The sequence below is a fragment of the Eulemur rufifrons genome, chromosome 8 (assembly GCF_041146395.1).
Source record: "Eulemur rufifrons isolate Redbay chromosome 8, OSU_ERuf_1, whole genome shotgun sequence".
Lineage (NCBI taxonomy): Eukaryota > Metazoa > Chordata > Mammalia > Primates > Lemuridae > Eulemur > Eulemur rufifrons.
Window position 1 is genome coordinate 85,532,034 of NC_090990.1, and position 26,418 is coordinate 85,558,451.

The window sequence follows — 26,418 nt, forward strand, 5'->3', positions numbered from 1 at the left end:
AATCAGTCAGCTTTAAACTTCTGTTAGTCTCAGGGAGTACAAAGCCATCACACTCACTACAGCTCTACTCAATAAACACCTTTCCGCTCTCTTTTGCGTATTCCCTCCCTCACTCCAACCCACACAGTCACTAAACAGCAGCCATTGAGTAGGGGAGAACATGAGCAGGAAAGAAAGAAGAAGCTGACCATGTTTCTTTTCTCTGTAACTTTCCTTTCTAAATATTAAATTGAGGCTGATTTTTGTGATTTTTAAAATGTAAGACTTTATATTTTCTACAAGTAAGCAGAAAAGTCATGAGACCTGCTAGAATTTTCATCTAGGTGGCAGGGGGAAATAACCCCACTGAATTAATTTCAAGAGGACAGTTATGTTTTGAACATATTTCACGACAAGTCATGCTAGTTCAATGTAACGAATACACAGATTTTCCACTGTACAGTTGATGGAAACCTTTTAGAACTTGTGGGTTAAATTCTTGGTAGGAAAAAAGCATCATAAGCCCAAATTTGTAAAAAAAAAAATTTTACAATTCCTGTTTACAATTAGTTTTGCTCACCAATCACTACACTAGAATCCTGAAATAAATGAAATGTAGACTATTCAATCTTTATGGAAGAAATAAATTAAAAATTTGAAAGAAAAAAAATCAGTCTTCTTTTTTTTTTTTTTTTTTTTGAGACAGAGTCTCACTCTGTTGCCCCGGCTAGAGTGAGTGCCGTGGCGTTAGCCTAAGCTCACAGCAACCTCAAACTCCTGAGCTCAAGGGATCCTCCTGTCTCAGCCTCCCGAGTAGCTGGGACTACAGGCATGTGCCACCATGCCCGGCTAATTTTTTCTATATATATTTTTAGCTGTCCATATAATTTCTTTCTATTTTTAGTAGAGATGGGGTCTCGCTCTTGCTCAGGCTGGTCTCGAACTCCTGAGCTCCAACGATCCGCCCACCTCGGCCTCCCAGAGTGCTAGGATTACAGGCGTGAGCCACCGCGCCCGGCCAAAATCAGTCTTCTTAAGACAAGGAAAACTGCAGTGTATTTTCAGCAAAAAGATATCAAACCAAAATGAACTTAAAAAAAACCTTTTAGCCATGGTTATTAAGACAAAATAATTGCTAAAACTCTCATCCAAATGTTCTATATCTGCTATCCTTCTAGATATGATGGATCTATATGAAAGAATTTTGATTTTAAAGGAATTATATCATTATGAAACTATTTTAACTTTCTATTCTAAAATCATGTGAATCAACAAGAAGGAATATGACCATAAGATAAAGTTTAAGGATAAGAATAGTGGTTAGAATTAAGTTCAGTTGCAGCGAGTAAAACCAAAAATAATAAATAACAATAAATATACAACGTTTCATTCTCTGTAGAAGAAGCTTGGAAGTTGGCATTTCAGGTGTGATAGAGGCTCTACAAAGTAATCAGGGACCTAAATTCCTTGTAGTTCTTTACTCTGTCATTCTTAGGGTGGCCCTTGTCCTCTGGTTTAAGACTGGGTGTTAGATTCAACCATCACATCTATGTTCCAGATAGTAGGAGGGAAGAAAGGGAAAAGAAAAGCCCAGTCCCTCTCTTTGAAGAAAATTTCCCAGTTATTTCTCATTTTATCTGTGCACATTCTAATCTTGAATAAATTTGGGGTTGTGTTCCTAAGGTAGAAGGAGAAAATGGATGTTGAGGCAAGCAGTTAGAAGTCTCTGGCATAGAGACAAATATATTTCTTCAAATAAAGTAATTAGGTCTAACATTGATTACTAATAAGTTAAAAATTACTGGTAAAGATCCTTAATTGTACTGTGGATTTAATTCTCTTTAAATGCTTGCTTTCTCTATGTAAAGAACACTGCTGTCACCTGTAACCAAAAAGACTAGTTCATGGTCAATTATCAGGAAACTCAGTCATTTATTTAAAGTCTCTGTTTCACTGAGAAGAGAAGCATCTCAGTAATTTCTAAGATAAATTTGTGAATGCATTTATTCATTCTATCATTCATACGATAAACACTGAATGTCTAGGTAATAGGGAAAAAAAGATTTTTGACTTTAAAGAGCTCAGGGTCTAGTGGAGAAAGATAGTCATGAAAAGTTTAAAATGTAAGAAAGTATTATAGATATGGTTAAAAAAGTATGTATCAGACATTGTTTTTTGTGTGTGTGGGTTTTTTTTTTTTTTTTTTTTTTGAGACAGTCTCGCCCTGTTGCCCAGGCTAGAGTGTCACGGCATCAGCCTAGCTCATAGCAACCTTAAACTCCTGGGCTCAAGCAATCCTCCTGCCTCAGCCTCCCAAGTAGCTGAGAGTACAGGCACACGCCACCACACCTGGATAATTTTTTATTTCTATTTTTAGTTGCCTGGATAATTTTTTTCTATTTTTAGTAGAGACAGGGTCTCACTCTTGCTCAGGTTGGTCTTGAGCTCCTGACCTCAAGCAATCCTCCCACCTTGGCCTCCCAGTGCTAGGATTACAGGCACCAGCCACTGTGCCCGGCCTGTACCAGGTATTGTGGGCACAGTAGAGAGATACCAATTCTACAAAAGAGAGATTATAGGGTATTTTTCCAAAGTAAGGTATAAATTGATAGAAGTCAGTTAAAAATGATTATACAATTTTAAATACACTAAAAGGTATAGAGGATACACAATGAACACCCATTTAGCCACCATCAACCTCTGAAATAAGATATTTTGAATATAATTATAGTATACTATTCTGATTAAAAATAATCCTAAGACCTGGATTTTGGTATTAATTTGAAATTATTAGCAATGATGCATGTAGGTATAAACATCATAAACTAATAATCCACAAAGAGGTTGTTATTGGCATCAGATTAAAGAATTTAAAAGTAGTAAGAATTTTCCTGAAATAGGAAAAGTGGTAGACAAAGTGTTAGGAATCTTTTTTTTTTTTTTTTTTTTTTTTGAGACAGAGTCTCGCTCTGTCGCCCCAGGTTGGAGTGCAGTAGCAACATCATAGCTCATTGCAACCTCCAACTCCTGGGCTCAAGCGATCCTCCTCCTTTGCCCTCCTAGTAGCTGGGACTACAGGCACATGCCACCAAGCCTGGCTAAGTTTTCTATTTTTAGTAGAGACAGGGTCTCTCTCTTGTTCAGGCTGGTCTTGAACTCACTACCTTAAGTGATCCTCTTACCTCTGCATCCCAGAGTGCTGGGATTGTAAGTGTGAGTCATGGTACCCAGTCAAGAATCTTTTAATACATTCTAAAGAGACAGTATTTGTCATTTAATATTTCTCATTTACTTTTTACATTAGATAGACTCTCATAGAACTTAGACCTAAATCTTTTTTTCAAATTTGCAGCTTATTTTTATGTGGCAAACGGAACAGGGACTAAAAAAAATGTCTTGAAGGGGCAGCGACAGGGTGTGGTGGAGACAGAGGGCATGGATTTCCCTTGATTCAGAAGAGGAAAGTGGTAATTATCCTCCCTTTACTATGAAAGTATTATATCTGTAATTTTTGAAAGTTGCTTTTCTGCAAAACATATATATTTAAGGAATGTTTCTTATATATCCAAAACCTAGAATTTACTACGCCTGTGGCAAATACTTCAAGGGAATTTGGGGTTTACTGCCAAAGCTGTGTTTGGAAGACTGTGTTTGGTGTAGGGAAAGCTTCAGGAAGGGAAGAACTCTGCTAAAATGGCTGATACCACATCTACACAGAGACAGCTCCCTCTTTGACTAGTTTCTTTACATTGTTAAAAAACAAAGTTCCTTTTCAACAGAGTTCCTTTACATTGTTAAAAAATTAATATAATTCAGATCAATTGGCAAACTAGGCTGACAAAGGAAGACTCCCTACCTTTCCAAAAATATAAAAATGCTGAATTATTAAGTATTAAATATGTTGGATTAAATAATTATTAAAGTTACTAACTTTAAAAATTGAAAAAATATATTTCACCAAGCTTGAAAGCAAGAAAGGGAAATCTCCAGATTTTAGATAAAGGAAAACAGAAAAACAGAGAATTAGAGGGAGCTGAGGGCAAGTACATGCTGAAGACTGATGGATCACAAGGGTACTGGAAACATGCTGTGAGACTCAAAAACTAAAAAGGAATAGAATACAGTATTGACATGTGTGATAACAGGGATAAATCTCAAAATAATTATGCTGAGTGAAAAAAGCAACACAAAAGAGAATATATCCTGTATGATTCCATTTATAGAAAACTCTGGAAAACGCAACTATTAATATAGTGACAGCAGATCAGTGGTTGCCTGTGGATGAGGGAGATGAGGCAGAGTAGGAGGCAGGAATAAAAAAGGGGCACAAGAAAACTTTTTGGGCTGATGGATACATTCACTATCTTGACTGTGGTGATGGTTTTACAGGTGTATACGTATGTCAAAACTTGTCAAATTGTACAGTTTAAATATATACGTTTATTATGTGTCAATTATATCTCACGAAGCTGTTAAAAAGAACAAAATCAACATCCAAGCAAGTTCAATAGATCCTCCTTCCCATTGTATTTATGCAATTTATTAGTTGAAGGAACTTGGTAGTTTGCCATGTAGAGTCTCCCACATTCTGGAATTCATTGATCATGAAGTGCTCGTCTCATGCAAAGGTGACTTACCTAGGGCACAGGATTTAAGTCAAAGTAAAAAAAAAAAAGTGTAGTGATGGGTTCTCAGGCATCAGATAACCTAGTCAGGTAAGGATTTTTGGGGAGTGGTAAAGTTCCTTTCAAAGCCCTCTAAAATCTTACCAAATAGGCACCTCCCCATCCCATTGGAAATGTATTCTTAGAAAAGTCATATAATGCAACTATAGCTCTTTCTTCTGTACCATGCATGGAAAAATTTAGCTTTGGCTGCGAGTAATAAAAAGGCAAAATCAAACCTTCTTAAACAGCTAAGAAAATTTATTGGCTCAGAGAAGTTACTAAATCCAGAGGAAGGGGTAGGCTTGAAGCTGGGTTTGAGCTCTTTCCTCATGTGTCTGTCAGCTTCATCTTCAGACTGGCTTCCTTCGCTAGCAAAGTGGCTGTAGTAACTATAGGACTCATATCCATCCAACACACCAGAGTAAGAAAAAGAACATTTTTCATTTCCCAGCAAACACAAGGCCTGACTTTCCATACGATTGGGACGAATTTAGACTTATGTCAGTGCCCATGAATAAATAGGTCAAGTGGGGACGGGATTAGGCTGATTATTGTGCATCAGTCAGGGCCCACCTAGAGATGGATCTAATCAAATACTTGGCTGCCTCATAATTGCAGAGGGGTAGAAATGTATACTGGGAATCAATCAATAGAGTGTCCATTATAAAAGCAGTATGGTATTCTACACCATTAGATACCACAATTTAAACTCTTCCATTATTGTTCAATGTTTAACTTGTTTCCAGTTTTTTGATATTCTATTATAAACTGGGAGTTGCAGACCTAAGTAAGGGAAACAAGACTGTAAGGTACAATATGGAATGTAGAGACTGGCAAAAGAGAGAATGCATGTCCTGTAGCTGATGGTTGCCATGTGAGAATGTAAACCCACTGATCCCAAATCTACCACTTTTTAAAGAGAAGCCCAGAATACATATGAAATATTCTGGTTTTCAACTTTGGCTAATCTTTTTTTCTACGCATCATGCAGGCCAAACAAAACATATTTGTAGGTTAGATTTGGACGTGGGCCACCAGTTTCTGTCACGTTATGAATCATGCTAGAATATTTTATAGCACCTTCTCTCAAAGTGAGAGCTTCAGTCCTTTCATGGACCAGGGTTGCCAGGATATGCTTATTGCAAATGAAGCCACAGTGGAGAGAGAAGTGAGCAGCACACATTATAGGAAGAATGTTTTGTTATTAATTCTTTGGCATGTGTTTAGAATTGTTTTCCTGGTGGTGAGGATGAGTTTGCACCAGATCACCTTCATTGGCTCTTATCTAGGTTCTCTTGTGACTTGTCTCTTATCTAGGTTCTCTTGTGACTTGTCTTTTATCTAGGTTCTACTGTGAGGAAAAGTTCAAATGACTCCTGGTGATTAGAGGTGTGATATGTGGCCTTGCGATAAGGTTTTTCTTTTCCTTGTAGCAAGCTGGCACATGGATTGATCCTACCATACTGATTTAGATGTCATGTTCCCCTTTAATAGAAAAATTAGCAATGGCCATTGGCGGCCACTATTATTGCTTTCAAAGACATACAGAACTGAATTTGGGGAACATAAAACCTGTTTTAGGTTCATCATTCAAAATTTGTTTTCTTTTCTTTTTTGGCTAAGTTTCTTATTGAATGCCCATAATTACTTCAGTATTGCCCTTTTTGTCAAAGTGCTTCACTCCAGTTAGAATACACAAGAAGGCAGAAATTGTGGCTTTTCATCTATTGACTTCCTCGTGGTGCCCAGTATAACTTTAATAGCACTTCATTTAGTAGAGGCTCAGTACTTGTTGGCATATTTATTAAAATCTTGTACATCTCACAAATCAACAGATGATTTGTGTTATTCTAATTCTAACTTTATGAAATATCATCAAAATTTCAGCATTTATTGTCAGGCCCAAGGCAAGGGAGGCTCTTGGGATATATGTTAAAAAACGACCTTCTGGGAAGGAGCCCAGCAGGTAGGTGAAACAAAATAGATAGTTGCAACACTCTTGATGTGTCTAGACATTAACATTAGGGAAAGGAAAAAAAAGCAATGTGGGAGGGAGGGCCTTTTGGACAAATGTCATATTTCTCAGAGTAGCTTTTGGATATGGGTGGGGAAATGAGGGCAGGGGAATTGAAGTGGGATAGAAGGGAGGATTTTAAACTAAAGAAGTCATTCTAGAGTTCAAATCACTGGACATACAGGTAACTCTTGCTGCACTATATTCACTTATACATGCAATCACATTTATTGAGTACTTCCTCTGATTCAGGCACGATGCATTGTGGAAGATACACGAACAAAGCAGGTCCTCAAGGACAAGAGAGGGGGATAAAATACTGCACAGGTTAACAAAGATTAGCTTGAATATATTAGGTGCTCCAAACCTACAGAAACTAAGTGCTAAGGAGATTCAGAAAATTTACAGGTCATTTCTGGTTGCAGGATCTAAGATGAATATCCACAGTTTAAACAAGGATCAATACAATATTTGTAGCAAAAAAGAGTTGGATGATTTTAACGTTATTTAGTTTGTACCCCAAAATCTACGACCCCATAAGATAAAAAGGTGAAAACGAGGGCACATTTTCTTCATGTAAATACACAACAGCGCTTAGCGCTTTCCTGTTCATTCCTCTCCTATTTCCCCCTACAATGCCCCTGAGTCTCACAGAACGAATTAACAAGTGAGAGCTTCATAAGCACACAGACACCTTGAAAGAACAGAAAAGAGTAACTGGTGACAAACTTCGTACTCTTTAAGGTGACTTCCTGAATATTACTGAGCATTAAGAATGAAAATATGAAAACCAGATTTATGGGCAAGAAAATAATCTTCCCAAATTCAGAGTTATCTTCGAACTCAGGAACCGCTCTGCAGACTCGCCTCGCTCGGGGGTGGCTTGCGGGCACTGTTCCCTTCCCCCGCGCGGGAGGTCCTCAGGGGCCGCGAACACTCCCGCCCGGCGCGGCCCTGGCTCTAACAACTCTGGTTCTGTCAGGTCCTCGCTCCCCCGCTCCCCGCCCAACTGCGGCCGGGAGCGGGCGTGCACGCGCTTGTGCGCCGCCGCCGCTGGGCAGAGAAGGCGCCTCCGCCCTTCGGAGCGCGCACGCCGCACTGAGGGGCCTGGACGCGCGCGTTCTCGACTCGCCGCCGCCTCCTCCTCCTCCTCGTCCTCGGCCCGCCCCCTCACTCGCCTCTTCCTGCCAGGCCGTCCCTCTCTCCTCCCCTCTATGTTCCCTCCGCCCTCCCGGGGCTCTGGCGGCGGCGGAGTGAACGGGACAGGCCCAGCCTCAAAGCGCGGGGCGGCGGGTGGGAAGCTGGCGCCTGAAGGAGTTGTTCCGGCAGCGCCTGCGGAGACGTGAGGAGGTGAGTCGAAGGCGGCCTCCTAGGGTTCCGAGGGCGGCCCGGCGTCCCGGAGACGCGGTCCGGGGTTGCCCGGAGGTGTTGGCGCCGGGGCTGAGGGTTGAGGTGGGGCCCCGGCCCGGGACCGGGATGCGGGAGGATCGCTGGAAGGAGGGCACAGGGCAGTTTCAGGACTGTCGGCCGCCTCACGGACGCCGCGGTTCTCCTCGGTGGCCGCTCCCCGCGGCCGGGGCGGGCGGGGTCGGCGCCCTTACCTGGGGGCGGAGTAGTGGCTTCGGCGGCCGCTGCCTCCAGCTGTGCCCTCCTGACATTGCTGCCGCCTCCGCTGCTGCCGCTGGCTGCTACGCTGTGGCTGCTGTCGGCTTTGGCTTCGCAGTCTCAGCAGCCCTGCGTCCGGGGGGCGTGTGGTTAGGGTATTAACCCACACGCAAGCTTCTCTTCGTGACCGCGTCTCTCCCTCGCTCTTCCTCTTCCTCCGCTGAGCACTTTGCTTGGCTCCTGCTGTTGATGCTTGTGGTTTTGCAGTCTGGGATGGGCTTCATCCTGGGCAGATCTCTACCTGCAATGAATGCCTCGCGTCAAAGTTGACCACCTGGGCCATGACAAACACCTCCCCCCCATGCTCAGGTTGTGGGTGCTCAGTGTCCTAATAACTGAGTCAAAGTTTCTGAGACTGGGCTAGTACTTTGCACTGGTCGCCAACGGTGCAGGGTTGGGCAGTGCGTCAGCATGTGGAAAGGGCCCACCGGCCAGCGGGAGGTGGCCGGGTGCAAGGGGCTGACCTGACAAGAGTTCATTTCTGATCCTAGGACAATGTGTCCAGGTGCTTGTGTATTCTCCTTGGACCTTTCAGATAGGGTTAACTTAGAAAGTGTACTAAAATTTAGGTGGTCCCTCGCAGAGTTGATGGTTTCATGCAAGTGAACTGAATTGCCAACCTCATTACACTAATGGTAAGATGAACTTTTGCTTGCTTGACAGATTTAAGCGCAGTTTGGAAACTGATTTCAAGGCCTGCATTTTTGGCATTGGAAAGCTTAGGGATTTTTAATACATTTAACTTTTTTCATGCACGGTGGGAGGTAAGTAGTTGCTTGTTAAAATTCTGAAAAATACAGTTTCATGAAAACCTTCTGACTTTTCTCACAGTAATGTTTATATTTGACATCTTACGAATTTCTGTAGAATATCCAGTAGTTATGATGTCAGAAGATACGGACATGAAGTTTGCTTGTGGTCAAATTGGAAGTGGAGTTTGTCCATGGAAAATACTGGTTCACAAGCTGCTAGCACTGGAAAACTGGCCTGTGATTCATTATCTCAGTAGAGCGTCCCTTATGAAACTGACAAGAACTTAATTTATACATTATCATCAAATTGTGTTAAATGGTCTCCTCCTTGGGGGTTTAGCTGAGACTTTGAGTTACATAGGTGTCTATACTAAATCAGTTCAAGATATGCTTTGATATTATATATTATTAAATCATCTGGGGAGAAGTAGGTGAAGTAGGGCAGAGTTTATATGTGAACATATTATATAGTCTATATTGTACTCTTGAAAGCTGGAAACAAGATAGCAAGTCTCCATACTGTTGGGGCATTTAGAGAATATACAAACCAACCTAAAAAAGGTGTATGTATTCCATACTGTAAACGTATGAAGTTTTTTTTTTTTTTTTACCTGAGTTATTTGATGGGAATTTCTGTTATAGTTGTGATGTTCTGAAAATTTTTTGTTTTTTTGATAATTGTTTCATGATATAGATAATTTTTTTTACTTAGTACTTATAACATTCTTTCTTTGAATGACATAATTTTATTAGGCATAGGAAACAGGAGTTTTCATGTTTATCAGCTCACTAGTTCTAAACTTGTGACTTTTAAAAATTGTACTTAAAATTTTTTTTCTTTGCCTTAACCCAAACTTGAAATTGCTCACTATATATTTATTTGAACTCCCAGATGATATAGTAGTAAAGCTGAAAGTCCTTTTATCCATTCTTTTGGAGTAGTCAAAAGAGGGAATTCTGTTGTGCCAAGTAAAAATATTATATGGGGGAGGTAGCCAGGCTTCAAGAGATTGACTTTGAAGACAGTAGTAGCTAAGGAGTAAAAATTTTTTGTTTTGGGGGTGTAGAACTGGGACTGCATTCCAGCCTACCATTGTCTTCAAGTGGTGTGGGGATGGTTATGACTGGATAGAGGGTGTTTGGAGAATGAAGTCCATACTATAGCCTATGGGATTCCCAGGCACAGAACTTTTTTGCTTGTGTGTCACAAGTTTTAATATATTGCTACATGTTTATAACTCTGGCCTTATATAAATGAGTTAGCTATGCCTTCAGAGGATGACAAGCAGCCCAACGCTATTCCAGCTGCTGGTATTTCAAAGACAGCTCAGGGATTTCTCATGGAGATAGTCTAATGAGCATTTGCCACGACAAACAGGGGAGGCAGGAAGTACAGACTTGAGCTTGAGTTATGGTAAAACATCATTTTTTAAGGAGAATTTTGGTATTGAGATTATAGACAAAGACATTGCTTTACTCCTGACTTTTCAGAATGGGGAATAATTTTGACTATGTAGTCAGTATTTGAATTGGGTGTAAGGATGTGAACATCAGTGGACCATAATGAGGAAGAGTTACAGAATTAAACAAAACTTGCATCTCAACATTCTACTTTGTATACTTCATTTACTTTCCACACTGCTGTTATTCAACAGATAGTCACCATAATTGTTTGAGTATAGCATGTTTATGCTCATGTTGACTCTTTTTTGGGTCATCTTTTGGTGGTTTTTGGTGTAATTTTTGGGGATTTTCCTGGGAAACTTCTAGGCATATATTAGTTGATTTAGAGTTAGATTTGGGGTAAGATTATTAGTGTACTTGAAATTCTGAGCTGTCTTGTTTTTTGAATAGCCTTAAAAATAGAAAACACAATTCTGTATAAATACTCATGAAAAATCTGGTTACAGGCTGTGTTGTGATAGACATAGTACAGCCAAAAATATATTCAGGAAACTTCTCTCCTCATCAAGTTTAGTAAGCTTAAATAAGAAGTAAGAAAATAAGAAAGTTTTTTTCAATAAAAGCCTGATTTTCCCAGAATATCAAGTCTAACAACTGTTTGCTGTGTTATTTTTCTCCTTGTCTATTCTAAATTCAACATGTCCATAGTCCACAGCAAAAATTTAGTTCTAGTAAGGGGTTCTTAGTAATGGAGGTCCCATTGAGGGATGCAAGCTTGTGCTAGGGAATTTGGGAAACACCAGGCATGGAAATTTACTTTTTATTGCTCTGGTTTTTCTCTGTACCTTGATTTTCAGTAGGGTGGGGGCATGGGCACAAATACCAGAATTACCTGGATTTTTTTTTCATACTATAAATTTTCTCTCCCCCCATCCCCCCGCTTTGTTAAGGTAGCCATTGCTCCTAGTAGGAGTGTGTTGTATCCTTTAAGTGTGTGGGGCTGAACAAAGGCTGAGAACCTCGGCCTTTGGCAGTATCCCTTAAATCAGTTTTGTACTCCTTGTAATTTGCCTTTTGGTGATATCAACAGACATCTATTACTCCCCCTCCAACCAGGGTCTCACCCTGTTGCCCAGGCTGGAGTACAGTGGTGCAATCATAGCTCATTGCAGCCTTGAACTCCTGGGCTCAAGCAATCTCCTACCTCAGCCTCCAGAGTAGCTTGGACTTCAGGCGCACGTCACCATGCCCAGCTAATTTTTAAAATTTTTTGTAGAGATAGGTCTTGCTGTGTTGCCCAGGCTGATCTCAAACTCCTGACCTCAAGTAATCCTCCCACCTTGGCCTCCCAAAGTGCTGGGATTACAGTCATGAACCACTGTGCCTAGCCCTGTTACTCTCATTTTTGGAGAGAAATTGTGGTGAAGAGACTAAATATGTAACCAAGATTGAGATTTATTGAATTATGTAGTTTACTTGGAAGAGACTAGGGAATTGTTTAGCTGAATATTTATTAAACTCTTTTGACTGTGTCCTACAGTAAGAAGTAAATTTTATATCTTGATTCAGCATGCATACATACACATAAAGTTGAAAGGAAAGTTTGGTTAAAGAATACTTATCTTTTCAGGGCCATGCTGAGTTGGCTCAGAATGGCTTATGAGAGCAATTGTGCATATCTCTTCCCTTCTAGCTTTACAGATGTTCAATGACATGATGTTGATTCCTTGAAATTGGTCACAGTGGGAGTATTTATACTAGGGAAATCAGCAAATGGTACATTCATCCCTCTGCAAACCCCCATAGCTAATTGTTAAACATGTATAAGAACACCATTGCTTATAACACACTTTAATATATTATTTTCATTTCATTAAAAAAAATGCTGGGTTTTGACCCCAAATTAATTTACATCCAGCTAATAGATAATGGCATGTAGTTAAAAAACAAATTGCTTTAGCCTGCCCTCCTGACTTTCCAGATGAACATACTAAAAGCCTGAATCAAAGGTCATATCGCTAGTTATTAGCAAAGCCAGGGCTCCGGACTCCTAATCTGGAGTTGTTTCCAGTAGGCTTCTCTTCTTTCCTAAACTGAGCCATTCATTTAATTCAGTTGGAGTGCTTAATACGTGCAAAGCATTGTGTTAAAATAGTTTGAATAGAGATGAATAAGGCATGGACCTTGACCCTGAGGACTTTATGCTTAGGTAGGGGATTAAATATGGAAACAAAGATAATGAAAGTCTGAAAGTAATGGGTGGTAAAGAGATAAAGATAAGGTACTGTAAGAGTTTAGAGAGGAGCAAGAGATTACTCTTAGTTGTAAAGGTAAGAGAAGAGGTCACATTTGAATTATGCTTTGAAGAAGGATAGGATTTGGACATGTGGAAATAGGACAATTAGTACGTAGAGAAAGGCCTTTTTAGTCCAGGGACTAGGGGCCAGTATGATCAGAGGTATAGAGGCATAGACAGGGAAAAATGAATAATGAAAGAAAGGCAAGAAAGAGTGAGTTAGCACCAGATGGTTAAGAGCCTAGAATGCCAGTTTTCCTCTCTGGTTTTCAGCTTATCTTTCATTTTTGACTGTGGAAACATCTAGTACTTTTTAACATTAAACAAGCTTTATATGCTGTGCTCCTGACTTAAGTATGACCCAGAGAACACTTAAGTACCCTTAGAGTAAAAGCTGAAGGGAGAAATTATTAATATTAGAGAAACAACCTTGAGTCTACCAACCCTAAAACTGTTGGAAAGGGAAATTGCTGTCTTTTTTGTGAAGAGATACAGTGTTTTTTTGCTTTGGCAAATGGAGAGCATTAAGTTGGATGTAGCAGAAGAGGAAGCAGTTTTGAAAGTCTTTTCAAAGGGCCTCCTAAAATGTAATTTCTAAATGACTGGATCTTAATTTTCAGAGGCAGGTCTAGTTTAGGCAGAAAGGTAGTTTATATAGATCCACAACCGAGGGGAATAGCTTTCAGAATTTAGGGCAGCAAAGCAGGGTATTTCATACCAAATTCAGTTGTGAGGGATTGATAGATTTTTTTTTTTTACTCCAAGAACTCCCTTGGATTTTAGCAAGGGAGTTGCTTTGAAGTCCTGGATGGAGCTTTCCTTGTTCCACAGGGGAATTAGGTGACTAGAAATGAAGATAAACGATAGCAAGTTGTGTCTGTTAATCAAATTGAAGCAGTGGTGGTGGCAGTTTTCAAGTTTTTCTGTTTGCTGATAATTTCACACTCAGTGCTTCTAATTAAAATGATGTAAAGTTGATTTGAAGAAACCTTGCTTCCTTGATCGCCTAGTTCTGTAAAGGTAAAAACCTTCTTAGAGTGTTGCCCAGGTAACAACACATACAGAGACTGTTTAATAGCTCATCTCTAAAGTGTATGGAAAATTTTGGAAATGTTGGTAATGAAGTTGCTATAGTAAATAACTACTTGGTTGGTAAAGAGCTGGGGTACTTCTGGATGGTTGTAAATAATATTTGGAATGAGCCTTGGTTCTAAAATGAATATGAATTTTGTCATTGTCATGCTGTTATATTCATTTATTTAAGCTTCTGATATGTAAACTATGTTGTCCCGGCATTTTAGAAGGTTTTAGCAGTTTTACATGAATTGGTCCACAAGATAACACACCCCAAACAGCATAAGATTTCAGATGTGGCATGCCCCAGGTGGCTCACAGTAGTTGAATGATGTAGGTAATCATGTCAGCACAGGGTTTTTTGGTTTTTTTTTTTCCTTCTTTTTGAGACACATTGAGTTTCACAAATTGAGGTTATTATTATAGAATCTTTCCAAATTTTTTACCATTTTTTTTGTGGTGAGAAGAGTGATGTTAATGCCTTTAATTTAAACTATGTAAACATTTCTAAAGGTATAGACACACAGATGTGTGTGTATATATGTGAACATATACATACATACCATTAGTCATTAAAATTTATGGTGAAAATTCATCCCCCTGTCAAATGACTGAAAACAAGTGGTCTGGCTCTCTGAAGACTACCATGTGAAGTGTTCACAAATATGAAAGTAGTGCAAGCCCAAGGGGGTTTTCCTTTCCAGAAAAGGAGCACATTTTGAAAGGCAAGTATAGAATTCATTCACATACCAGTGAAGACTTTCTCAGCCTCTCCCTTACCCCACATAAATACCCATATTCTGCCTTCATTATCAGCAGTAAGCAAAATTATAGGACTTTTAAAATCAGACTTATACTACAGGGGATGCAAATAACAAACACTATTTTTAGAAAAAATACAGACCTGTGGTTTTCGTTTTGAAGGTTTAAGAGACATTTATCACTAGTTTTTGATCAACTGCATGGAGCGTTTATTATGTGCTTGTTGTAGCTGTCATTTTGAGGCCTGCTGCTAAGAGCATTATATAAATGCAAATAGTTGTTAGAATGTTTGTTAGGTACTTCTTTGAATAGTTTATTTCTCTATAGTCAATTTATCTTGGTCTAACACTTTTAATAGATAATACTCCTACTTTGGTGAAAAATTAACCAGTGAAGGGGGCTTATACTTACTCTGGCAGACGGTAGGGTTTCTGAGGTTGTTTTAGAGTAATTTTGTTATTTAGCAGCTATTTGCTACCAGACCTCATTCCTTTATTATTGTATTTTCCCAACAATAATGCTTTTCTCTCATGGACTGTATGCTTACATTTTAAATCTTTGTCTCATATTTGCCCTGCGGTCAGTGGTCATGTTTGGACTAATGTTTTGATTTGCCTTTGTCTCAGACTTTCTGTGCAGGTATCTATTACCAAATTGCATTATCAAGTTGGTACTGATTGGTACTTCATTTAATGTCTTCTTTCTACTGTTTTTTTTTTTTTTTCCCCAATATTCTAGAATTTAACACTAGCCTAAAGCTTCCTGGTAAAGTTAATGGGAAAATTAAATTAAATATTATTATTATCATTATTGTTACTTAAATCCTAGGACCACCTTTTTGCCAGCACTAGTGAACCTACAAAATTTTTCTTCATGAGATATGCAGCTTAATATTTCACTAAGTCTAGGCTTCTTAAGTTTTTTTTTTTTTTTTTTAAAATTCTGACATGCATTTTATGTTTCTTGTCAACATTGTCAATAGTTTTGATTGATGAAACAGGTTTCTCCTGTTGTAGCTGGTATCCCAAACCATAAATTAGCCATCTTTACCATTTGAAAATATCAGATCAAGTTTTTAAGAGATAATATAATAGTAGGTTAGAGAAACCAGTTTGTTTATCAATTAGTCTTACACTTCCCATTTTGAGTATAAATTTTGTTGTGTTGCATGCTAACTTCATTATGTTCTATTGAGAATTTACTTTTCTAAAGAGAAGCTTTAGAAATTTTCAACTTTTGAGAATTTCACTTAGAAGAGGATGATAGTAGTAACTTTTAGAAATTTCTACTGGTTGCCCAAGGGTGGAAAAAAGAAAAATAGTTGTTAGGTAACTATAAACATTTTTGGTTTTGTGAGAGATAGTATAGGTAAAACGAACACAGGATGTTAATTCTTGATCTAGTGCTTCTGTGAGATTGAGAAAATAAGTGATTTGGGCAGTCTCCCCCACTTTTTATATAATAATAATGAGCTAACATTGTGTGTTTGTATGGGGTAGATATTACATAAGATAGTATATATTATCTAACTAATCTTCACCATAACCATATGAGGTAGGAAGTACTATAATGTCATTCTCAATTTGAAGATGAGGAAACAGGCTTGGAGAAGTTCAGTAACTTGCTTAAGATCACATAGCTCATAAGAGGCAGGTATCTCTTTCTCCTAAATGTCTCATAGTGACTTTCTACTACTACTGTATGTTGATGATCTTTGAATGGGATGATACTTGCCTTGCCTATTTTGTAGGTGATTTTGAGAATCAAAAAAGATAAGATTTATAAAAGAATACACATAAATGTTTCTGGTATATTCATTTTATTGGGTAATATGTAACACACCAAGAAAAACCTTTGAAATCTTGCACATACATTAGTTTATAATCTGTAATCAGTAATGCCATAAAATAAGTTGGACAAATGAATATTTGAAAGGCTATGATCTGCAAAGTAGAACACATATTTTGTGTAGGTTCAGAGGATGTGTGAGTGACAGGCAGAGTAAGGCAGAAATCTAGGGTTGTGTTGGCTAAAAAGTGGATTGGATAATCTCTAGCAGCCTGAATTCTTTCTGCAATGAAGAGAAATATATGTAAATAACAGGTGCCTGTGAGATCCTTTCAATATCAATAATCTATGAGTCTTTGTTATGTGTGATTTTTCTTTTTTTTTTTTTTTTGAGACAGAGTCTCGCTCTTTTGCCCAGGCTAGAGTGAGTGCCGTGGCATCAGCCTAGCTCACAGCAACCTCAAACTCCGGAGCTCAAAGGATCCTCCTGTCTCAGCCTCCCGAGTAGCTGGGACTACAGGCATGCGCCACCATGCCCAGCTAATTTTATATACATATATATTTTTAGCTGTCCATATAATTTCTTTCTATTTTTAGTAGAGATGGGGTCTCGCTTTTGCTCAGGCTGGTCTCGAACTCCTGAGCTCCAACGATCCGCCCACCTCGGCCTCCCAGAGTGCTAGGATTACAGGCATGAGCCACCGCGCCCAGCCGTGATTTTTCTTCTAAACTATAAGAATATCCTCAAACTAGCTACATATGCCCCAAATAGTTTTATTATTTTAGCCTAGATTATCAACAATCACTATTCTTTTCTAAAATTGTATATATTCAAGGTGTATATTATGCTATTTTAATATACATATACACAGTGGAATGATTACTACCATCAAGCAAATTAACCTATTTATCACCTTCCATAGTTAGATTTTTTTCGTGCGTGTAGTGCGTGCATCTAAAATCTGTTTTAGCAAATTTTCAGCATACTATACAATATTATTGATTGTAATCCTCATGGTGTCTGTCCACTAGATCTCTAGACTTATTTATTTATCTTACATAACTGTAAGTTTGTACCCTTCGACCTGCTTCTCCTCATTTCCTTCTCCTTGTCTCAGTGACCATGGTTCTACTCTCTGTTTTTATGTATTCGACTTTTTTTTTTTTTAAAGGTTCTACATATAAGTGAGATCATGCAGCATTTTTCTTTCTCTGGCTTATTTAACAACATAAAGTCTTCCAGGTACATCCATGTTGTTGCAAATGGCAGTATCTCTTTTTTATCTTAAGGCTGAACAATATTTCTTTGTGTGTGTATATATTTTTTATATATATTTTAATATGTACACACACCCCCACAACTCATTTATCCATTCATGTGTTGATAGACACTTGGGTTGTTTATATACCTAGGCTATTGGAATAATGCTGCAATGAATATGTGAATATAGCTATCTCTGCAAGATCCTGATTTTATTTCCTTTGGCTATATACCCAGCAGAGGGATTACTGGGTCATATGGCAGTACTATTTTTAATTTTTTAAGGAATGTCTATACCATTTTTCATAATGTCTGTACCAATTTACATTTCTAATAACAGTGTACAAGGGTTTTCTTTTCTCCACACCTTTGTCAACACTTGTCATCTCTAGTCTTTTTGATAATGGCCATCCTAACAGGTGTGAGATGATATCTCATTGCGGTTTTGATTTGCATTTCCCAGATGATTAGTGATGCTGAGTGCCTTTTCGTATACCTTTTGACCATTTGTATATCTTTTGAAAATGTCTGTTCAGGTCCTTTGGCCACTTTTTAATTGGGTTATTATTACTTTTGCTATTGAGTTGTATGTGTTCCTTATATATTTTGGATATTACCCCTTATCAGATATTTAGTTTGCAAGTATTTTCTCCCAATCCATATGTTGCCTTTTCATTTTGTTGAGTTTCTTTTGCAGTGCAGAACCCTTTTAGCTTGATGTAGTTGTCCTTGTTTATTTTTGCTTTGTTGCCTGAGCTTTTGGTGTGTTATCCCCCAATACCATTGCCAAGGCCAATATCAAGGAGCTTTTCCCATATGTTTTCTTCTAGGAGTTTTGTGGTTTTAGGTCTTTATGTTCAGTTCTTTAATCCATTTCAACAAACGCCATTCTTTAAATATCAGTTGCACTTAGGTTGAACATAAGTATGTAGTTGCCGTAAACACACATACTGATAGCAGGTCAGTGAGATTGCTGATAACATGATAGCAATAAAGAAATTGGAAAAAAATTATATATTAATATATAAAAAACCAAATAAGTCATAAATAGTATATGGAAATCATCCTTGGACAACCTAATTAGCTTTAAGGATATCAATTGTATTTGTAATACTACAGAATAATAATGAAAGTTTGACATGTTCTCTCTTACCAAGAAAAAGTTAAATAAATATATGGCCTATATACTATATGTATTATTCAGGGTTCTCCAGAGAAATGGAATCAGTAGGATAGACAGATAGATAGGTGGATAGATACAGATATAAATCTGTTATGGGAGTTGGCACATGTGATTATGGAAGCTAAGAAGTCCCAGGATAGGCCATCTACAAACTGGAGAACCAGGGAAGCTGGTAGTGTGGGTCAGTCCAAGTTCGAAGGCCTGAGAACCAGGGAAGACAACAGTGTCATTCTCAATCTGAGGCCAAAGGCTGACAACCTAGGGGGCTGCTTATGCAAGTCCTGGAGTCTGAAGACTGGAGAACCTGGAGTTCTGATGTCTAAGGGCAGAAGAAGATGGATGTCTTAGCTTCAAAAGAGAGAAGAAATTCACCTTTCCTCTCCTTTTTTGTTTTATCCTGGCTTTCGGCAGATTGGATGGTACCCACCCACACTGGGTGAGGGTGGATCTTCCTTACTTAGTGCATTGATTTAAATGCCAGTCTCTTCCAGAAACTCTTATAGACATACCCAGAAATAATGCTTTACCAGCTATCTGGGTATCCCCTAATCCAGTCAAGTTGAAAAATTAACCATCATAGTACATTTATGAAGGCATTAAAGAATTTATATTAGAAAGATTTTTCTGTATGAAATAGGATGAAAACCAGAGGGTGAACTTAGCTATCAAATTGTTTATTTATTGTGATTGATTTCCAAAAGGCTTTGAATAACCTTAGATATATAGGACACATATGGACCTGCCTATTTTATGGAATACTAGACATGGTTCAGTATGATATTTGTTATAAATCTGTGGCTAGAAGTTATTTGCTTATATAAGATGCTAGAGTTATGGTTCTTGACCATTTGGGTACTAAGAATGTTTAGAGAGCATGAACGAGGTCATTTTTCTGTTTTGGATGGCATGTAGTTGTGGTCTTGGTATAGATTTATCTTGAAAGACTTTCCTGATACTGTGGACTCAGAAATCTCTCTTATGTGCTTTTAGAGCATTCTTATTTTCCCCCTGTTGTGATACTAATCACATTTTATTGTAACTTCTCTGTTTTTGCATTAGACTATAGGCCTTTTGAGAGCAAAAATTATTTTGTTTAGGGCTCTGAAATTGGTCTACCCTAGGTTTGAATCTTGGCTCTGTATGGCATTGGGGAGGTTATCTGAAAATCCAAAATGCTCCAAAATCCAAAACTTTCTGAGCACCAACATGAGCTCAGAGGAAATGCTCATTGGATCATTTGGGATTTTCAGATTAGGGATACTCAGCTGGTAAGTATAATGCAGATGTTCTAAAATCCCCAAAAATCAGAACTTCAGAACACTTCTGGTGCCAAGCATTTTGGCTAAGGGATACTCAACCTGTACTTACTGTATAGGGTTATTTATCTTGCATAAGTTAATGAATGTAGAGGAGACATAGTGTAATTCCTGGGTTGTAGTTAAATTCTCATAAATGTTTCCTCCTTCCTTTCTTTCCTGTTGTGTTTGGCACTTAGGAGAATTTCAGTTACACTTGTTAAGTGAATGCACAAACTATGTTAGGGCTGAAGTGGATCTATCTATCTCTCATTAACCTTACTGAACGAAAATCTCTTAAAATGAATACTAACTATTAATATTGTATATAGTAACATAGCCTTTAAGCTGGATGGCAGCAAATTATTTAGTCCCCAAATTAGATTACCAGCCTGAAAAACTTTTTCCAGTCCTTGTTGAGCTTGTGATTGTTATGATGGCAGTAGGGTATAAATATCTTGAAGATAATGTCAGTGAAATCTATTGCTAAGGGGTTTAAAAGAGATGGAAAAGATTTAAAATTTCTTTTCCCAGACTTGATGCTTTCTGACCTTGTTGACTTGGGTTGGATCAAGGTGTAGGGAGGTTTGGTTTCTTCTGAGGCCTCTCTCCTTGGCATGCAGATGGATACGTTCTCACTCTGTTTTCACATGGTCTTTCCTCTGTGTGCAAGCATCCCTGGCATCTCTCTGTGTGTACAAATTTCCTTGTCTTATAAGGAATAGGGCCCATGTGGATGGCTTCATTTTAACTTAATCACATATGTAAAGGCCCTTCCTCCACATACAGTCACATTCTGAGGTTAAGAGTTTAAACATGTGAATTTTGGGAGTGGGGAACATAGTTTAGTTCATAACAATGTCTTTTACTGCTGGTTTGTTCAAACCAAAATCTGATCAAGGACTATGCAGTTGCATTTACAGTATGAGTAAATTAATGTCCATTTTATTATAATCTACAACACCTCTCCCAATGTTTTTTTCTTTTCATGACTATCTGGATACTTAGCCACATCCAAATGCTACCAATCCTTTAAAATGTTCCACATTTTGAATTTGTCTGATTTATTACCTTGTTTTGTATTTCCTGTAAGCTGAAAGCTAGATCAAAAGATTTGTTTAAATTAAAACATTTGGGGAACAAATACTTCATAGTTGATGCTGTGTGTATCATTATGCATCATATCTGGAGACACATATATAGCTGTTCTACTCTCAGTGATGCTAATTGACAACTGGGTAACTAGTGACAAAATCTGATACTTATATTAAAAAATTTACTTTTCCTGTGGTAGCCACTAAGTAATCTGTGGGATGCTACTTTGATTCTAATTACTATATGGTTTTGGTAATTGTTATTTGGAGTAATGTGGTTGCCTGGATACTGTCAGTAAAGGTTGTTATGAGTAGTGAATACTTGGCTTTTTATTTTTTTGCTTTCCATCATTTGAACCCTTTTCCTGTATTTGGGAAATTCTACCAATTTATGAGGCAGATCCTCCTTTTCATGGGAGAAGCTAAAAATGGTAAATGCTTTATTATTCCTAGCCCCATTTTCATCTAGGGCATGAGTACACACCTTGATTCCATCAGTAAAATACTTCTTCCTCTAATTTTGGATTGGAAGTTAGTAACATAAAGAAGATGGAACTGCACAAAATCCATTCTGGTGATGGGTGGTAGCAGTAGTTATGATCTCGTTTAGTTTCAGAAGCAACAGAAGCAATGGTTCTAAGTGTGGCATCTAGACTGCTGATGGTGTGGGTGGTGCATGCTATGGCATCTGTGCCCAACAGCAGCAGTAGAGCAGCAATGGTGTCATCGCTGGGAGGTTGAGGCATGCTTTTGGGCATTTTCTTGGCTGGGTGGATTATAATTCTGGTTCTTTGCTTTTCTGGAGGCATCTTTTTAAAAAATTTCTTTTATACTTAGGTAGCTATAGTTTGCTTTTCTTTTTAATAAAAAATTCTGACTGAGAGAAACACTTTGGAGGGATAATTTAGATCAGAAGTTGGACCCAGTGGTTTCTAAGGTCCCCTTTAAATCTGTGATTACATTTGTCTACCCATATAAAAAGTCATTTTATATTCTTTCTTGTTCTTTGGGATATAGTTTGTTATTAATTGTCAAATTTTATAACTATTAATTTTACAAGTGTTCATTCTATGCCCACTGTGTGTTGAGTTGGAGATACAAAGAGGAATAGTCTGCCCTGAAAGAAGATAAATTATATGGTGATGTTAATCTTGAAAGATAAAGTGTAGATAAAGTGCATTGGCAAATCAAATAAGAGGAAATCATTTGCAGGAGCAGAGGTAGGAGATGATGAAAAATGTAGCTGTTGAGCTGAGTTTTGGAGGATTGGCAGCATCTGGATGTGGCTACATGGGGGGGAGAAAGGATGCTTCAAGTAAAAGGAACAGGATAACCAAAGGTAAGATGTTAAATATGGGGATTCTTACTCCATTAGAGATTAAAATTGATAAAATGCTTATTTATTCATGTAAAATGATAATAAACAACCCATCGCATTTAACATAAATAACTTATTTTTAATGAAAGGCAACTATTTCCAAAACAAAATAATTTAGTGAGAAAAGAAAGTTGTTTTACATTTTGCACACATCTGTAATGTCTGGCTTAGGAGAAGACAGCCAAATTCATATACTTGCTACTGCATTCACCCTATATTGTAGTATGCTATTTGGTTGAAGTATGCAAAGAGAAGCTGGCCTCATGGGCAGTTTGTAAAGGAAGGTGTATTTTAATAGCCTTTTAAGATAATGTTGATGTTTTCCTTTGATACTACACCAAAATGCTACAATTGATAGCTTATTAATGGTTAATTGCAATGTAGAATCTGACATCATATTAGTGAACTTTTTGTAACCTGTTATGTTTAAAATCCATTGGTCCGTATTGCACTTTGAATGGATGTTTCACCCATGCATGTTTTTACCCATTGGTCATTTGGAAGGCATTGGTTTCACTGAGTTATGCTGCTTTTTACAATGTTGACACATTTAATTATATAATATAAAGAAGTCACATTTGTTAATAATGCTATAGATCTCATCTGAAAAGTCTTTAAGGAGTGGGATGCTGTTAAGCTGATATTTGCTTGAAAGCTCTAATTTTATCATTGGCAACAAATATCAGTTATTTTCTTTGAAGTTATAGCCTTACTTTGTTTGATTTTGAGAAACTGTCTTTCAGATAACCAATTCCTTATAACCATAGTTTGTTTGTTGTTCTTTTAAGTAAAAATGGTATTCTGTGAAGAAAGTAGTTAGTTCAACTTGGAACTCAACAATTACAGAAGTGAATTTTCTTCTAAAAACGATGTTACTTTGGTGTGTAGCAGAAATACTTTGCATACTTCCTGCTTTGTCACATAGAATATGAAAAGATGTGTACTCAAAGGTTGAGACTTAATAACATTAATACTTTTTATTGCTTCATTAAAGACAGTCTTAAGCAAAACTCTTTCTCTGCCTTCCCCTCTCCCCTTCCTCTCTCTGCCTCTCCCCCCTTCCCTCCTACCTCTTTCTCTCTCTCTCTCTCTCTCAGCATATGTATGGTGGTGAAAAATACAGTGACTACCAGTATACTTTGGTGCTGCTGCTTCATTTGTTTTACGGCATTAGCAATCTCACTTACCATTGCTTTTACATCATCATATTAGTATAGCAAAAAAGGCAGAGAATGTCTTAGTATTATTAGAAGATAGCTTTGACCTGTGGACTCTCTGAAAGGGTGTTGGGGACTTCCAGGAACTCGTGGACCATACAGATAGCTGGTATAGAGCAATCCCTGTAAGAGCCTAGCATTTATTATTCAGTATAACTTTTTAAAATCTTATTATATGGATTTTAAGGAGAAAATGATATGTTAATGGTATTCAAGAATTTGAATATTTGTTAAGGTCTCAGAACACTTGGAGATGTCAGGAGTGTGCTGGAACAAATATTTTATTTTTGAATAACTTTATTGAAACACATTTTATAATGCATATTCTTGGAAATCTTTTTCCTAAAAGGAATGAAGAGTTAGTTTGAGATTTCCATAAGGGATGCCTTTGTATCAATTGTATCAGTTACTAATTTCAAGGTACTGATCCTGTATAAGAACAGCTTTCAACTCAAATCTATAAACGACAGAATGGTTTAGTGAACACACACAGACACACACAAACACAGGATTTAGAGGTAGCAGAAAATAGTGGCTCTAGAGCCAGACAGACCTAGTTTCAACCCTGACTCCACTGATGTAACCTTGGACAAGTTATGTGACCACACTGTCATTTCTTAGTGCCCCTTACTACTGCTTCATATGCTCTTGAGATCTTTCATTAGTGCTTGACAGTGATAGTGATGCTTGCAATTATGACAATTGGAAACTTGCTGTTTCTTCCATTAACCAAAATTTGAAAGCCCTTATAATCTTTGCTTGAAGTTGTACTATTATTTTGTATTTCTGTTTTGAAAATAGTACCCCTTGGCTCTTGAATAACATATATTTCTTCTTGTGTTTTAAAATTTGGCTTACTTGTATTTGTGTGTTTAGTTTTGATAATTTAATGTAATATTAAATAATAAAAGCACTTATTATATGCCTGGTACTTGTTACATGCTTTAATTGTGTTATTTCATTTAAAATCAACCTTGTGGAACAGGTACTTCTCTTATACTTACTTTATAGATGAGAAAACAGAGGATACGAGGAGCTTGAGTAACTTGTTCCACATCTGTGGTCCCCACCCTAACCCCTGGGCCATGGGCCAGCATGTTAGGGGACTGGGCCACAGAGCTCCACCACCCCCCTACCTGTATGTGGAAAAATTGTCTTCCATGAAACTTGGTGGGGGTGGGGGGGGGTGCACACAGCAGGAGGTGAGCTGCTGGCTAGCAGGGGAAGCTTCATCTGTATTTATAGCCACTCCTCATCACTGGCATCACTGCCTAAGCTCTGCCTCCCCCCATCCCCACCCCAGTCCGTGGAAAAATTGTCTTCCATGAAACCAGTCCCTGGTGCCAAAAAGGTTGGGGACCTCTGTTCTATATGACATGGTTTATAAGTGGCAGAACTGAGATGTAAACCCTTATCTATTAGGTGGTTTTTCACTGCAAGTAACACCAAAACAGTAGTTTAACGTACAACGGGCTTTCATTATCTCACATTAACAGTAGGAGAGCAGTGGCAGGTTAGTTAATTCAGCAGCTCAGAAACATAATCAAATTCTCAGGTGCTTTCTATTGTTTTGACCTGTCATCCTCAGTATGTCCACTTCTCCCCTCATTATTCAGGAAAACTACAGCAATTCTAATATTGTGTGTAGACACTATGATGTCAGGCAAAAAAGAGGAGCATCTCTTTATTAAAGGAGGAAAATATTTTCTAGAAGTTACCCAGTGGACTTCTCTTTAGGTTGCATTGGCCAGAATTGGATCATTGTGTATCTTAAAATCACCACTGGCAAGGTTGATACACAGTGGCCTTTCATATCTGTGGGTTCTACATCCTCAGGTTAAAAGTATTTGGGAAAAAAAATAAAAAATAACTATACAACAATAACAAATGATGCAAATAAAAATATAGCATAACCGCTATTTACATAGCATTTACATTGTATTGGGAATTATAAGTAATCTAGAGATGATTTAAAGTATATGGGAAGATATGCATAGGTTATGTGCCGATACTAAGCCATTTTATGTAAGGGACTTGAGCATCTTCATATTTTGGTGTTTTTGGGAGATCCTAGAACCAGTCCCCTGTGGATATTGAGGGACTATAACTGTTACTAGCTGGGGCTGTGAAGAGAGAGTATGTGTGTGTGAGGTTACCATTCCTGAACACATAGCAGTGAGGGTGATAACCTAGACAAATTAAGGGATCTGCCAATAGAAGGGAGGTGTGTAGGAATGATTATTTCATATGTAACAAAGAGTGATTGCTACCTTGTGTCTTTGCGACTCTTGGTCACACTCTTGGTCACCACTATACTATGCTCCCTCTCTAAGAAGGTATATTTAAATAAAAAATGGATCATATATGAGGGAGAAATGTAAATGGTAATAAATTTCAGGATAGAACAAATACTACCTGTAGAGATTTGGCAATGACAGTGGTCAGGTAGTCCAAGTTATGATGCAGATGGTTGAGTGAGTAATACGGATCATGCAAAAAAGCAAATTTGGGATGAATTAATACTGAGATAAGTTAATATAACTCCATCTTCCATGGGCTGATGAGGAATCATTTGTTTTACTTAACACT

At 38.0% G+C, this 26,418-nt stretch overlaps 1 protein-coding gene across 1 annotated transcript in view; it reads left to right on the top strand.

Moving 5' to 3' along the window:
- The first annotated feature begins 7,847 nt into the window (after positions 1-7,847).
- RABGAP1L (RAB GTPase activating protein 1 like) overlaps positions 7,848-26,418 on the top strand; it is a 654,847-nt gene continuing 636,276 nt past the window's right edge. Inside the window, exon 1 of the mRNA XM_069480240.1 lies at positions 7,848-8,010. The gene's annotated coding sequence lies outside the window, so the exon portion shown is untranslated. The remainder of the gene's footprint in view (positions 8,011-26,418) is intronic.